This window comes from Panthera uncia (genome assembly GCF_023721935.1).
Source record: "Panthera uncia isolate 11264 chromosome B3 unlocalized genomic scaffold, Puncia_PCG_1.0 HiC_scaffold_1, whole genome shotgun sequence".
In the NCBI taxonomy this organism is placed as follows: Eukaryota; Metazoa; Chordata; class Mammalia; order Carnivora; family Felidae; genus Panthera; species Panthera uncia.
The window spans coordinates 70,547,878-70,563,048 of record NW_026057582.1 but is presented as its reverse complement, the minus strand read 5'-3'; the positions used below and the strand labels follow the sequence as shown (position 1 = coordinate 70,563,048).

At 46.8% G+C, this 15,171-nt stretch overlaps 1 protein-coding gene across 2 annotated transcripts in view; it reads right to left on the bottom strand.

Annotated features, from left to right (window-relative positions):
• Positions 1–14,703, bottom strand: part of STXBP6 (syntaxin binding protein 6) — a 245,707-nt gene extending 231,004 nt beyond the window's left edge. The window contains exon 1 of one of the 2 annotated variants that reach the window (XM_049612987.1): positions 14,437–14,703. The gene's annotated coding sequence lies outside the window, so the exon portion shown is untranslated. Of the gene's footprint in view, positions 1–13,895; positions 14,346–14,436 lie in introns of those variants that run through there. The other variant, XM_049612985.1, reaches the window with a different exon arrangement.
• Between the last annotated feature and the right edge of the window lie 468 nt (positions 14,704–15,171).

The following is a 15,171-nucleotide window of genomic DNA, read 5'->3' as shown; positions in this document are numbered from 1 at the left end:
CTAGCACGGTGCCTGACACACAACATATGTGCGGTGATTAACCATTAGTATGATTAATATGTTAAGGAAGCCTCAGGTATGGCTTGAATAAGGAATGACTTCCTTATTCCCAAACCAAGATGCTTATTTAAAAACAAACAAACAAAAAAACCTCTGTAGAAAACTTCTCAGGGAAAAAGAACTTTAGACACTTGTACCTATAAGATAACACAGTGACCTATAAGGAGACAGTGTTTACTGTAGCTCTTCCAGAGATGTCAGTGGAACCATGACCTACATTCTAGGTACACATCCAGGAACTAGTCATTAGTTACACCCACTCAAAAAATAAGGATGTGGGCGGTTCTCCCCCTCTGCCCCGCCCTCCCGGCCCCATCACAGTGTACATTTGTGTTTACTCAGTGTCCTGTAAAGCTCAGAAGACAAAGCACTATTTATATGCTTTCTTTTGGCAGGAGGTGAATAAGTTCAGACATTCACCAGCCAAGTCCAAGTCCTGGATGTACAAACTGCACACGTGCATACGATAATGTAATCTGCTAAGAAAACAGGTGAGGCCGGCCCCAGCAGGTGTTCAGTCACTGGGGACAACTGCTCCATAGTAACACCCGGCTTTTCACACCTGCTCTGGAATCCTCCACAGGAATTAAATGTGGTAGGAAAAGAAGGATCTTACCCGCGAAGGTTTTGCATTAAAATGTCCTCACATTTTTTTTTTCTCAGGCACCTCATTTTATCCAGGGAAAACTGTGTGGATACGAACGAAATAAAATTCTAATCTGCAGAGGAAAGGATTCGGTTATCTGGTTACCCATCACCCAGGACTTTGTCCTGAAAACCAAGGCTGTGCAGGATATAGGTGCTAAGTATGAAGAAACCAGCAAACAAAGAAACCATTCTACTGTGCCATCTCAAGAGAAGTCCAGAGGCTTCTCTGCCACTGCTCTGAGCCAGAAAAATAGGTTGTAGCTTCTGCTTTCTTTTTTATTAAAAAAAAAATTTTTTTTAACATTTATTTATTTTTGAGACAGAGAGAGACAGAGCATGAACGGGGGGAGGTCAGAGAGAGAGGGAGACACAGAATCTGAAACAGGCTCTAGGCTCTGAGCTGTCAGCGCAGAGCCTGATGCGGGGGCTTGAACTCACGGACCACGAGATCACGACCTGAGCCAGAGTCGGACGCCCTCCTTCTGCTTTCTATGTATTCAGCTTTTAGACAACATTTCCAGGCTCAGTGGAAGAGGGCCAGCTTGTTGGGGTCTGTGAGTCAGAAAGGATAAGAACAAGCCTCTGGGAGGGTCAAGTGTGTTTGGCGGCTCTCCTAGGACCTTCACATCTTACGGGCAGCTGGATGCCCTGGGATCTATCTCAAACGGTCTGCCCGGGGTATTCTTCTCGGGGATAATTTCGGAAGGTCTGTACTGAACGCCAAAGGCATTAACCCACCGTGTTTCAGAGAGAACTAATGGATGACTTTAAGATTGAGAATGAATGATTATTAAAGAGCTCAACAGCGTTCTGCCTCTGTTGTTCAGATTTTGTAGAAGTGCCTATCTGGAAAAAAGATTCTTTTCTATGCAGAATATAGTTCCCAACAGTGACAATATTCATCAACGTGTCTAAGAGCATTTCCTGGGCAGCTGCTTGCCAGTCACGAAGAAGAAACAGCAGGCAGAGTAAGGCCTACCGGTCAGACTACTAGTTCTGGCAGGATGCTGAGAGGCCTGAGGCTGCTCCCACGAACAGCCAACAGCCGGGCCCCAGGCACTGTGTTTGGGAAAGACAAGTGCTCTGAAGCCTGACTGACTTCTATCCCCTCAAAGCCCCACAGGGCAGCTCCTGGGGGTCTATAACAGATCTTCACCAGCAGCACATTTTTTTCTGGATGTAACATTTTGAAATTCCTTCAACACTTTGTCAGAGGGGAGGCAGGGTGGTAAAAAGCAAAGCTAGTGGCCCTGGGGTAAGCTGGAGCTAGGCTGGACTCCTAAATCAGGCTCCCCTTTTCTTTCTAACTCTCTGACTTTCCATCTCTAACAGCATTAAGTAGCTCACAAGTTACTATAAAGATGAGAAGAGACCAGGAGAGTAAGGTACTTAGTGCAGGGCCTTCTCCTCCCTGCTAAATCTGCCCTCTTCACCCAAGCAGGGAAGTGCGTCTCTTGCAGGCAAGCCTCACGAATAAGGTTTTGTTTTTAAGTCACCCATTGAAGTATCCTCCTTATTCACTAGACTGGGTTCTGGGAGGTCTTCTGCTCTCTCCCTAAATCAAATACAGGCTCAAAGGGCATTTTTAAAACCAACTAAAAATATCCAAACCGACGTACTCAAAGCAACTCCAGAAATGTTTCAGCCATACTTTTGGAGTTGGTCTACAATCATCCAGAGTAACTTCCATAAAAGGCAAATTCATTTGTAGGTTAAGTGCTTTTAACCTTTCAGGTGGCCTCACAACTTTACAATTGCCGTGAGCCATACACCCTGGGACTCGCCAGCTTTTCAGCAAGTTCCCTGCTAAGGGTTTCATGCCTCTTCAGGTCCTCACCCACTTTGTCCAGCTGTGACTCCCTCAGTGGGGACTCTCCGGAAATTGTATTTGAGAACACAATCAGACATCACTAACAGGTGACCCCCATCACTATAGATTTCAAGGACTTTTCATAGATGTTTCTATGGAATCCTCACTTTGTTTTAAAAAGTAAAACCACACAGTTGAAAAATAGGCAAGAAATCTTCACAAAAGAGGATAATCCAAAGGTCAATATACACATGCAAAGACACTAAGCTTCACAAGGTGATAAGGGATATATGAATTTAAATATAAAAAAATTTTTTTAATGTTTACTTATTTTTGAGATAGAGACAGAGCGTGAACAGGGGAGGAGCAGAGAGAGAGGGAGACACAGAATCTGAAACAGGCTCCAGGCTCTGAGCTGTCAGCACAGAGCCCGACGCGGGGCTCGAACCCACGAACCATGAGATCATGACCTGAGCCGAAGTCAGATGCCCAACCAACTGAGCCACCCAGGCGCCCCGAATTTAAATTTTTTTTAATGTTCATTTATTTTTGAGAGACAGGCAGAGTGCAAGTGGGGGCAGGGCAGAGAGAGAGGGAGAGACAGAATCAGAAGCAGGCTCCAGGCTCTGAGCTGTCAGCGTAAGAGCCCGATGGGAGGATTGAACCCACAAACCATGAGATCATGACCTGAGCCGAAGACGGCTGCTTAACTGACTGAGCCACCTAGGTGCCCGAGAGATATATGAATTTAAACCATAAGTAGAGACCCCCTACACAAATATGTGAAGAGCTAAATTTAAAATGACTTATCAAACTCAGTACTGGCAAGAAAATAGAGAAAGGGGACTCTTCATTCACACCAGATGGGACTATAAATTGAATGGCATACTGGAAAACTGCCTGGCTGTATCTACTAAAGCGAAACATACTCCTATCATAAGGCCTGGCAATTATACCCACATGCACACTCCAGAAATACATACCTATGTGCACCAAAGACATATACACAAGTATGCCCACAGCAGCATGATTTATAACAACCCCCAAATGGGAAACAACTGAAATGTCCATCATTAGTAATTGTGGTATATTAATATAACAGAATACAATCCAGCTTATGCCACATGAGCAATATGGCTGAACCTCACAATACTGAGAGAAAGAAGTCAGACACAAAAGAATACAGAAGAATGACTGTATTCATATAAAACTCAAAAGGAGGCAAAAGTGATCCGTAGTACTAGAAGTCAGGAGAGTGGCTACCATGGAGGTGGATAGAACCATCCGGCACAAGGAGAGATTCTGGGGTGCTGGTGGCTCTCTCTCTTTTTTGACCTGTACTAAGACTAAATGGATGTGTTCATAGAGTGAGTTCCCTTAATGGTACCCACGCAATTAGCACTTGTTTCTGTGTGTATGTTACACTTCAAACCCATCTATTTGCCTCCTCCCGTGCGAAGCCACACAGGACAAACCAATTCAACTGTCCCTTAGCATAAATTTATGTAAGCATTCGGGCCTAGTGTGAAGAGCAAGAGGCACGGGGTCCTGCTCCCAGCCAACCCAGGCGATCCTGTGCCTCAGAAGGAGTTTGACTCTCCAGGCCTCACTGCTGTCATCTAGAAAAAGATGAGATCCTGTGAGAGCACTTTGTAGACCATATGCCGGCAGGACGTGACCACATACATGGTGGATGCTGCTGGAAAGCGGGAGAAAGTGAGGACAGTTCGGGAGATTTTGAGGAGCTCTGGGGGGTTACTTTCAAGAGTTTTAGGGGCCAGCAGCATAGGTTCTTTATGAAATTTCCATGCCAACGTGAGTTATTACACTTGTCATTTGCACAGCCGTATCACGAGCTGCTCTGTAATGAGCTTTCCATCTTAAACACAGCGCTTTTCAGGTCACTTTTGGAAATGATACACACTCTTCAACTGTAAAGTAGGGATAAATATACAACAGTACCTACCTCTGAGGGTCATGCAGACAAAAGGAATCAGTATCAATGAAGTGCTTAGAACCTATGTACTATGTTAGCATATAATAATCTCTAGGGAAATATTAAATAGTAAAAATAATATACTGACAAAAACTAATGGACGAGACAGTGGAAGGGAATCCCAGGGGAAAGCAGCTGTCCAGCTCAGTATATTTTTATTGATTCTCTCCTATATGCCAGACATGCTAGGCCTCGGGGATACGAAAATGAAGATCCCAGCCGTTGGGATCTTGAGCGCAAGGGCTGTTCCAAAATAGGGTGTCTGAGTTCAGAATTCCCTGTCCCATTTTTAAAAATCAGCTACTAGATAGACCAGTGACTGTGTGGTTGACAATGTGGATGAATTTGGAAATATGCCCGTTTTATGAGCATTGAACTCTTTTTATAAGCACCAAATTTCTACCTTTAGGGTAGTTTTTCTTTTCTTTTAATAACTATTGTTATACAGTAGTTGCATAAGGATTTAATTTTAAAAGGCCTTACTTCAGGAACACCCAGCTTCATATACCTAGCTCCTCCTTAGCAGGACAGCTTCCTTATTGCGACTTAATGATAGGGTAGATTAAATTCTTCAAGAATAATATTAACTTCTCAACCAGTAGATACTGCTGGCTTTCATCGGAGACTGTGTGAAGCAACACATTGCCAGGCGGTCTAAAAACAAAGAGATCGCTGAGGCATAACCTCTCTGACCAATTTTCCTTACCAACAGTGGTCAGGAGAGGCAACCAGATTAGAGCACACACATTCGCTCGCCTCAGAAATCAGATCTTTCCCAATTCGAGTGACACTCCACCTCCACCTTTCAGAAGGACAGTAAGTGCAGTGAGACCTAGTGTATTCAGCTGCAGCCTGAATACCTTGCCTTTGATTATTTGATATTGATGCAACATCAGTTTAAATGTTCAGCCCTAGTGCTATAACAAAGCGAACAATCTCATTTTCTTCAAAATCAGGCATGAAATATCCACACGTGGCAATCCACAAAACAGTCAAACAAGGTGGGAAAACAGAGCCTCATGGGGCGAAATTACCATCCTCAGGAAAGCAATGAATTTCAGGCTGTGAGGTCGTAGAAACCAGTTTGATTTACTGCACTTGGGGTTTTGTTAAAACCGTAGGAACTGTTTGTGTGAATTTTTTCCCTGTAGAAAGTGAGAAGGATCTGTCAACTTAATTGAAATGTAAACACATTCTCTTGTTTCCTCTCACTTCAAATGATAAAGAAGATAGAAACAGAACCAAAGTTAACAAACCACAACTCACCTTGTGTAACCCTATGCAGACGCCATTACCTAAGCCAGCACTGGGGAGTGACAGGGCATACTTCACGGAGGTGGGTCCTCTTAGAGCTCAGAATGCCCTCCCAGGTGCTGTGCATGCCAGCCTCAAAAGCCAGCCCCATGAGCCAGGCCAGTCCCTAATAACACAGAGGAAACTGAGGCCCAGTGAGGCCAAGTAATACAGGCTCCAGGTAGGAAAATTACAGCCAGTGCCAAGATTTAGTTCCCAATTCTTCCTCTTCGGTTGTTACCCATTCATCCAATTCAATCCAACCTGCCCAGAGTTAAGGCAAATTAACGAAACACCTAGGTTTTCTCAAGTCAATGAAGTAAACGTTTTCACCCTCATCCCCAGAAACTTTCGCTCGTGCTGCTCAGGAAACTCAATGGTTTACGTTTGAGCGCCATTTCCTCTCATCTGCATGAGATAAACATCAGTAAGTCAGGGGGGAAGGCAGCTAGGCAAGGATGGGAAGAGACCACCATACTAAGGAATGGGAGCACCCACAGAACAGTTGAGGGATGATCTGGTCAAAAAGAAATCAACTCCATGAGAGCTGAGTAAAGGCCCAACACCTTGACTAAAAGTTATCCGGATTCAGCTGAGACTAGCACAGTGACTTTACCAAAGTTATGCTCATTTGAAGACCAATAAGCAAATTAATGTTGCCCCGAGGACTAGGATTCATACCTTGTCTCCTATATCCTCCCTCCATTCCATCCACACAAATCAAACACTCTGTGAAGCCCTTGGCTTTCTTCCATATATATTTTTCCTTTAGTCTTAATCGTGGAATTCTCAGCCCTTGAGGGAAGCAAAAGGCAAATATGTGACATTCCAGGCACATTGTGGTGCGTACTTTTCTACGCGCGCTAGGTCTTACTCTGATCTGATGGATAAGAAAGCTGTGGCTCAAATTATGGAAAGAGTCCCAATGTCCATCAACTGATGAATGGATAAAGAAGATGTCATACACACACACAATGGAATACCACTTGGAGATGAAAAAGAATGAAATCTTGCCATTTGCAACAATGTGGTTGGAACTTGAGTGTATTATGCTGAGCAAAACAAATCAGGGAAAGATAGCATATGATTTCACTCATATGTGTAATTTGAGAAACTCAACAGATGAACATAGGGGAAGGGAAGCAAAAATAAGATAAAAACAAGAGAGGGAAGAAACCATAAGAGACTCTTAAATACAGAGAACAAACTGAGGGCTGCTGGAGTGGGGGGTGGGTATTAAATGGGTGACGGGCATTAAAGAGGGCACTTTTGGGGATGAGCACTGGCTGTCACATGTCAGAAAGCAATCACAGGGCTCTACTCTTGAAGCCACGACTACACTGTATATTAACTTGAATATAGATTAAAAAAAATAATAAAGACAGAAAGTTGTCTCTCACATGTTACTAACCTTGCCCCCAAGTTCCCTGAGCAAATTGGTGGCTCTGCCACAGCTCCTGTTCAGCTCTGTCCTAGTCCAAAGCCACCTGCTCCACGCTGCATCAGCTTCTACTCAGAGCGGTCCGTGGACCAGCAGCAACCACATCAACGGGAGCTTGTTAAAACGGCGGGATCTCAGGCCCCAACCCAGGCCTGCTGAATCAAATTCGGCACCTTAACGAGATCCCCAGTGCTGCTGCCCCCGAGTCTGAGAAGCCGAGCTACATCTCACCACTAAAGAGAGGAGAAATATCTCTATCAAGGGGATAGCAGCCTCACCTCGGTGACATTAAAAGCTCATTTAGTATTATGACTTTGGGGTCCAAACACTTTGATGCTGGTGTGGTGCCAGCAGTGGCACCTAAACCCTGCTTAATACAGAGATTTTTTTTTTTTTTTTTTAAAGGGGAAGTCTTGACAGAGCTCCACAGACAAACTGGAAGATGACACTACGGTCAAATCTTAAGGGAGAACCTAAAGATTAACTGCCAAGTCAGCACAACCTATCACCCTTTGGTGGTTCGCAACCAGGAAGCCTAAATATGGAATTCGCCTCTGGAGGGAAGTCCAGGAACATTCTCCACTCTGAAGATCACAAGGCACATCTGCCACAAAAACCATCCCACTGACTCAGGAGCAAGTTGGCACAAAACGCTTTTAATTCGGGGAAAGGACTTGTGCAACAAAGAGCAACAGGACAATCCTAGAAGACCCAAAGACAAGCAAGGATGAAGGAATTATCTAGCTATTTCCCCCCCACAGAGAAAATCTGGCTTGAAACGAATACCCGATTCCTAGATCTCTCTCACCACTTTTTTCTCATTATTCTTTAGCGCCAGGCAGGAGCCTTCTTGCTACTTTATTTTTTTTTTTTATTGTGACATAATTCATACACCATACAATTAACCCTTTTGGAGTGTACAATTCAACAGTTGTTAGACTATTCACAAAGTTGTATAATCATCACCACTGCCTAATTCCAGAACGTTTTCAGCACCCCAAAAGGAAGGCTTTTGGGATAACATCAAAGGAATAACATCAAGAGTTATTCCCCTGTGCCCTCCCCCCAGCTCCTGGCAACCAGCAACGTACCTTCTGACACTATAGATTCACCTATTCTGGACATTTCATATAAATGGGATCATACACATGTGGCCTTTTGTGTCTGGCCTCTTTCATATAGCATGTTTTCAAGATTCATCCACGTAGCATGAATCAAACTTCATTCCCTTTCATGGCTGAACAGTATTCCATTGTATGGATACATCACAGTTTGTCCATTCATCCACTGGTGGACATTTGGGTTGTTTCCACTTTTTGGCTATTATGGGTCATGCTATTGTGAACATCTGTGTACAAATGTTAGTGTGAACACATTTTCTGGTCTCTGGGGTATATACCTAGGAGTGAAACTGGTCATGAGGTACGTCTATGTCTAACATTTTGAGGAACCACCTGTTTTCCAAAGTGGCTGTGCTATTTTACATTCCCACCACCAACGTAATATAGGAAAGTTCCGATTTCTCCACATCCTCACCAACAGTTGTTATTATATGTCTTTTTGATCACAGCCATCCTGATGGGTGTGAGGTGGTATCTCATTGTGGTTTTGATGTATTTCCCCAATGGCTAAATGGTGTTGAGCATCTTTTCATCTGCTCATTGACCATCTGTGTATCTTCTTTGAAGAGCTGTCTATTTGAAGTCTTTGTCCATTTTAAAATTGGGTTGCCTTTTTACTGTTGAACTGTAAGAGTTCTTTCTTTGGGCTGTTTTCTGAAACTCCAGTCACAACCCCTCTTCCTGGAAAGCTCATCTCCCAAATACCTAAGACTCTTTAGCTGGACTTCCCTCCGTACTTGGACCGACTTTCCTCGAAAGGCCTAGAAATACTTTCTCTCTTGATATCCCATGTATTCAACCAGAATATCGTGCCTCTCCTCCTCTTTATCTACAAGCAGCTCGTCCGTGGTCACCAGAACTCATGGCTACTTCAGTGAATTCACAGAATCCAGAAAGAACAGGTTCTTTGACCACCACCACATTATGCCACCAACCTACAATGCCCTTCTCTTCTCTACAAAAGTACAACCACCCATCATTTATATTTTCAGTCTATCCCCTCCATGGAGATTTTCCTAGCCACCATAGCTTACAATGGCTTCTCTTTACCCTGAAATAAAAAAAAGCAGTAATCACGTATAGAGCCATTAATCAATGAATATTCATGCTCAGTGAATGCCCCTATGTACTAGGTGAAACCACTCCATCCACAGTTGATGTTAAATAACATATCACAATTGAGGGAATGTGCTCATTTGGTAATGGAATACTAGAAGATCCACACATAACCTCAAAAATGTGTTCTGGGAAGCGTTTAATTGAATAAACACAATTGTTGGGACTCTTAACTCTAGTACTTCTGAGAGACTTTGATATGATGATGCACATGGTGGGAATCTCTAAGAGGGAAAAATAACAGGCAGAGCTTCCAAATTGATCTGCCCTTTTCAAGAGCACACCTATTAACGCCTCCCTGATAGCATTCTTTTGACTCTTCTGACGAAGTACTCTGGAAACTGCTGAGCTAATTCAATTGCTGCTTAATTCTATCAGCTGGACAGCACGGGGTAGAAACTATTTTCTACTGGCGTAAGGAACCAAATTTGTTTTGTTTTAGAATGTTGTCAGTTGGAAGTTGCTCTATTTGCATGTCAGTTTATAGAAAAACAGAAAAGAAAACCATATATTTAAGGTGTTCATAATTTTGAAGACCCATCCAGATTTCTGAATTTGGAAAAGGATGAACTGCCCGGCGGCGGGGTTGGGGTGGGGGGGGGGTGGGGTGTGCGGATCCAATGCATCTTAGAATCGAGCTAGTGCCCTACAACCCGAGTTTTAGTTGAAGCAGGCTCTAGGAAGGTGGTGGGGAACAGTGTTCCAGGAATGGGCTGTGATTCTCTATGACCCAGGACCAACAGCCCCGAGGATCAAAGAGAAAGAAAGTATCACAAATGTCTCACAACAGACTTATCCAAGGGAATGAAGATACCAAGCGGTCACGCACTAAGAAAAGCTAACGACGGTGATAAGGAAAGAAGCCTCCCCCACACTGGAAAAAAATCTAGCAGTGAAAAGTAGGGGTAACACCCAAAATATAAACATCAAGTTATGGGAAAGAATTTTAAAATAGAAACGTTCCCTACTCATGTTAAGTAGGAGAAACTATTTAAATGAGCGAGTGAATCTTAAGAATTACAACCGGAAGGTGGTTCCTTCACTGAGGGTTGATTACCATCAGGAAGACAGGCATGGGCCTTGCGGTTTTATCTACTAAAACACTAAATGGTACACTTGAGTTTTTGAATAGGTTTCTGATTTTACTGATAGGTCTCTTTAGTGCTAATCATTTTAAAACTAAAACAAAGCACAAATGGAAAGCTAAGATAAAGCACGATGGTCAGGCTGGCTTCCATCTGGCACGGCAACACGAGAATGTGTTCAAGTGCTGACCTCCTCTTACGCCGAGTGGTTTGGGTGCTACATGACCTTATTCCTTCTCTAGGATGGCATCTCAAGCGCCCTCCTGACTCACGCAGGCTCCCTCACAAGGCCTCTCTGATACAAAGCAGCTGAAGTTCAAGGCCACTACTAGTCCTGGTGAGCTCTCACCCTAGCTTGGGGGACAAGGAGAACTTAAGATTGGGCTGTGCCCAAGCAGTGCTTGATTATCAGTGGAAGGACACAGAGAGGCACTGATACAGCACAGCTTCCTGTGAAAGTTGGCCTTCCTCCCCCACAGAGTGAGAGAGGATCTCGGTCACTGCCAACACCACCATTTGACAGAAGGAATGGAAGGCCTTTGCCAGGTCTGACCACCACAGAACTTCTGTCAGGGAGTATCCTTCATCTCCTCCTGCCTCCTGGCCTGGGTACGCTGTCCATGCAGAGAAGGCACCACATTGTCAGTTTTATTAAAATTTGCTTATGGCAATTCAACCTGTTCTCCAGTCTTAAGGTTCAAGCTGCCATAACTTTATGCAACTCCTCTGCAAAAATGTCTGAGATCTCCTAGGAAAGGAATAGGGTAGTTGCTAGATTTATCAATATCAAGGTCACAGATCTCAGTCTACTCAAGAGTGACCTAGAAACCTGAGTATTATACAGTGTGAAAAGAAGGGGGAATCCTACCTTTTTTGTGTAAAATCCACTCATTGAAAGAGCAATCGGGGAGGGGTTGCGGCACGCCTGGGTGGCCCAGTCCCTTAAGCTTCTGACTCTTGATGGAGGCTCAGATCATGATCTCACGGTTTGTGAGATTGAGCCCTGTGTACGGATCTGTGCTGACAATAGGGAGCCTGCTTGGGATTCCCTCTCTCTCCCTCTCCTTCTCTGCCCCTCCCCCACTTGCGCTTTTTCTCTCTGTCAAAATAAATAAACTTAAAAAAAATGAAGAGCAATCAGAATTATTAAAACTGGACAATGGTAAGTGGCACAGGTATTGGAAATATAAGCTGCTTCAGGCAAGTTCCTAAAGCACCCTATCTCTGTACGTGTGGTATTAAAATAATGCTATTTTAGAACAAACCTCACCTCTCTCTTACTGTCTCTCACCTGGTACGTCAGTGATTCTATTGGCGTGGGATCCGGACGAGCAGCATTGGCATCATCGGGAACTAGCCGGTGATGCAAATTCTTGGACCCCCTTCCCTCAACCCTAGACCTAGAGAATCAGAGACTCTAAGCAGTGCAGCCCAGTAATCTTTGTGTTTTGGTTGTTTGTTTGTTTGAAGATTTTTATTTATTTATTTTTTTAAGTAATCTCTAGACCCAACGTGGGGCCTGAACTCACAACCCCAAGATCAAGAGTCTTCATACTCCACTGGCTGAGCCAGCCAGGTGCCCCTAACAAGCCCTCCAGTTGACTTCAGTGCTCATGCTGGAGAACTTCTGCCCCAGGATTAGGAAAGATGCAGCACGTGGGGGGCTCAGGAGCCTGATCAAGCCCTTATTAACTGAGTGAGAGGAAATCCCACCTGTTCCTGTCTGATGATTATTGGCTCTTTAACCTCATAGACTGATGAAAGGTTGAGTCTTTAGTTCAAGGTCACTTAGAGGCCAAGGCAGAGCTCCAGCCCAGGGTCTGCTGACTCATCAACTGTATTTGTCTAACAGGGGTCTTGCTGACAAGCCAACGTGGGGGGCCAGGACTCTGAACATTGATAAGACAACCCTGGAGATCTCCTAATCTACACCATGCTGCTTCCCTCAAATAAATATGAGGACTAGAGCCTCAACCCTTAAAATCAAGAGAGGTGGATTTTAGGGAAACAATACAAAGAAAAAAGATAAACAGCTACTTCCAAAGGCCTGAGCAACTAAACCTCTTGGTGAGGAATGGGTAGAGGGCAGAAGGCTTAGGTGTCCCGTTAAAATGGAAAGAATTAGTTAATTCAGAAACACTGAGTAAAGAGCGTAGCCACAATAGGATATGAAAGGTGCTTCCAAGTTTCCTCAGAACTTTCATTTCTATTATCTCATCCAAGTCTCACAACAACCCTGCAATGAAAGGAGGTGAGGCCACTAAGTGTCTCCATCTGACACTAGAGGAAACAAGCTCAGAGTGGCTATTTGTCTATCCGCACCATCATCAGCTGTAAAGCTAAAACTTGACCTCAGATCTGACTCTAGAACCTGTGTACCCACACCATGTGATTCCCACAGCTGGAAATCTGCCCCAAAGCAGATTCACCCTGAGGAAACAGCAAAGAAAAAACAAACGTGCAGCAGAAAAACGATCAGCTCCTACAACACGGCACTTGAGCGATGTGTGGGTGCCCCTTTAAGAACTTAACACACAAACCCAACAGCCAAGGTGTTCAGCCAAAAAAGAGAGAGAGAGAGAGAGAGGCATATTTCTAGCCTGCATAATCATTTCTGGACCAACTCCCACTAGCAGCCTCTGAGGCGAACAGCCGCTCACTGCCTGGCTGAAGCTTCTCTACCGCCACTCTCCACACACCCCCCCACCCCCAACACACACCACCCGGGGTTATGACAGCGCAGCTCTGACTCGTGTGCAGGCAAAACCCCAAAACCCAAAACAAGAAGTGAAAAAAGTGGAGCCAGGAGAAAGCGGCAGCATCCTCCACACTCTGGCAATCTGCACAATGCCAGTTTCAGGGTCCTGGGGTGGCCTGCAAATCTATCTTAGAAGCCCGAGGAAAGAGGCAGGCGTCCTGGTAGACCCACTGGCCCTATTCTTTGCCACCCAGTCCCTGGGGAAGAATAAGAAAGGAGAGAATTCCTTATGAAGTCCTGGGGCCAGAGCCCAAGGCAGATACGATCCAGGCACCCTCTCCTAAGGATCAGAATGTCAACTCAAATTCTCCACCTGGCCCTTCCTTTCAAGTCCTGTCCTCTGCGAAGATGAACAGGGTGGGATTGGTGGGGTGCTGTAAACCTGAGGAAAGCCTGGAGGAAAAACTATCATCCACCTACCCCAGCCACGTTGCCCCATGTTGCCCCGGCGCGCGCTACCAGCGCGAACTCGGAACGGGGAGCCCTTCGCCACGTCGGAGGTTGGGGAAGGGGCAGAGCCCGGCTACAAGCCCTGGAGGCAGGGAGCCGTGCCACTCAGACGCCTACCTCAGTTTTGGCATGAATGGTTTTCCTAGAAGACGCCAGAGAAGCGAAGATCCGGTGATTCGCAGATTTCAGCCAGGGGTGGAGGAACTCAGCCCAGGGGAGCAGCGACCCACTCGGCTCCTCCACACTGGGGCCTCGGGGCGGCACCCTCGGGACTCGTCCTACCGCGGGGACAGTGCCGAAAGAAGGGCTCCATCCTCAACTTTCTCGGAGGAAACTGCTCCGCTCCGCGGCTTGCCCAAACCTACCCGCACACCGGGTCCCAGGTTTGGGGAAAACCAGGGACCGAGTCCCTGTCCGCGCGCACAGCAGCTGCGCCGGGGCGCAAAGCCCCCACTCCCGCCGCCCGCCAACTTGAAAGCATCTCTCTGGGCGCCTGCCTACTCCTCCGGCCCCGCAGTGGGGTCCCTGCCCTGGCCGCCCGCATTGGACCGAGCGCCGGGCGCCCTGACCGCCGCGGCCGCAGCAGCCGCATCTCCCCACCACCACCCCCGCCCTGGCCTCTGCCTCGCCCGCCCGGCGCCCCACGATCCGGCCCTACCTTGCAGCCGGGCTCGAGCGCCGGCAGTGCCAGTGAGTGGCACGCGTCCCAGCCGGCGAGGCTCCTCCCCGGGGGCTGCCCCGCGCGGGGTTCCGGGCTCCGGACAAGGCTCCGCCGACCCGGGTGCTGGCTCGGCGCCGCTCGCGGCTCCCGCGCCGGCTCCCGCTGCCGCGCGCCAAGAGGGAGGCGGGGTGGGGAGGGGGGGGAAACTCCCGGCAACTCCAACTCCTGGCGCTGGAGCTACAGCTGCAGCCGCGCGCCCGCCCGCCGCCGAGTGCGAGCGCCTGCGAAGCAAACCTGCCCCCGCGGCCGCCTCTGAGCATGCCCAGTGCCGTGGGCGAGCCCGAGCGCCCTGGCCCGGGGCAGAGAGCTGCGGTGGTGGCCGGGAGACCCGCCCCGGGCTCCCGACCGCGGGGTGTGGGGCTGGAGGAGGGAAGGATGGGCCAGCGCAGGAGAGGGGGCCCTGGAGCAGAGGGCTGGGGAAAAACAGGGTGCGGAGGGCAGTGCAAGTTTCACGGGTTGTGAGAAGTTTGTGGGCTGGAAAGGTAAGCGGCTTCCGTGAGCCTCTCTGCAAGACTCTACTGGAAAGGACAAGGAAACATTTATTATCCAGGAGAGAAGGAGTGGATCCAGCAGATGTGTTTTATCCAGTGCACTCAAGCCTAAGGTCCAAACTCAAAAGAGCTAACGGGGCATGGCAGGTAATGCAAATAAGTGACCCAGCCAGGAGGCAGA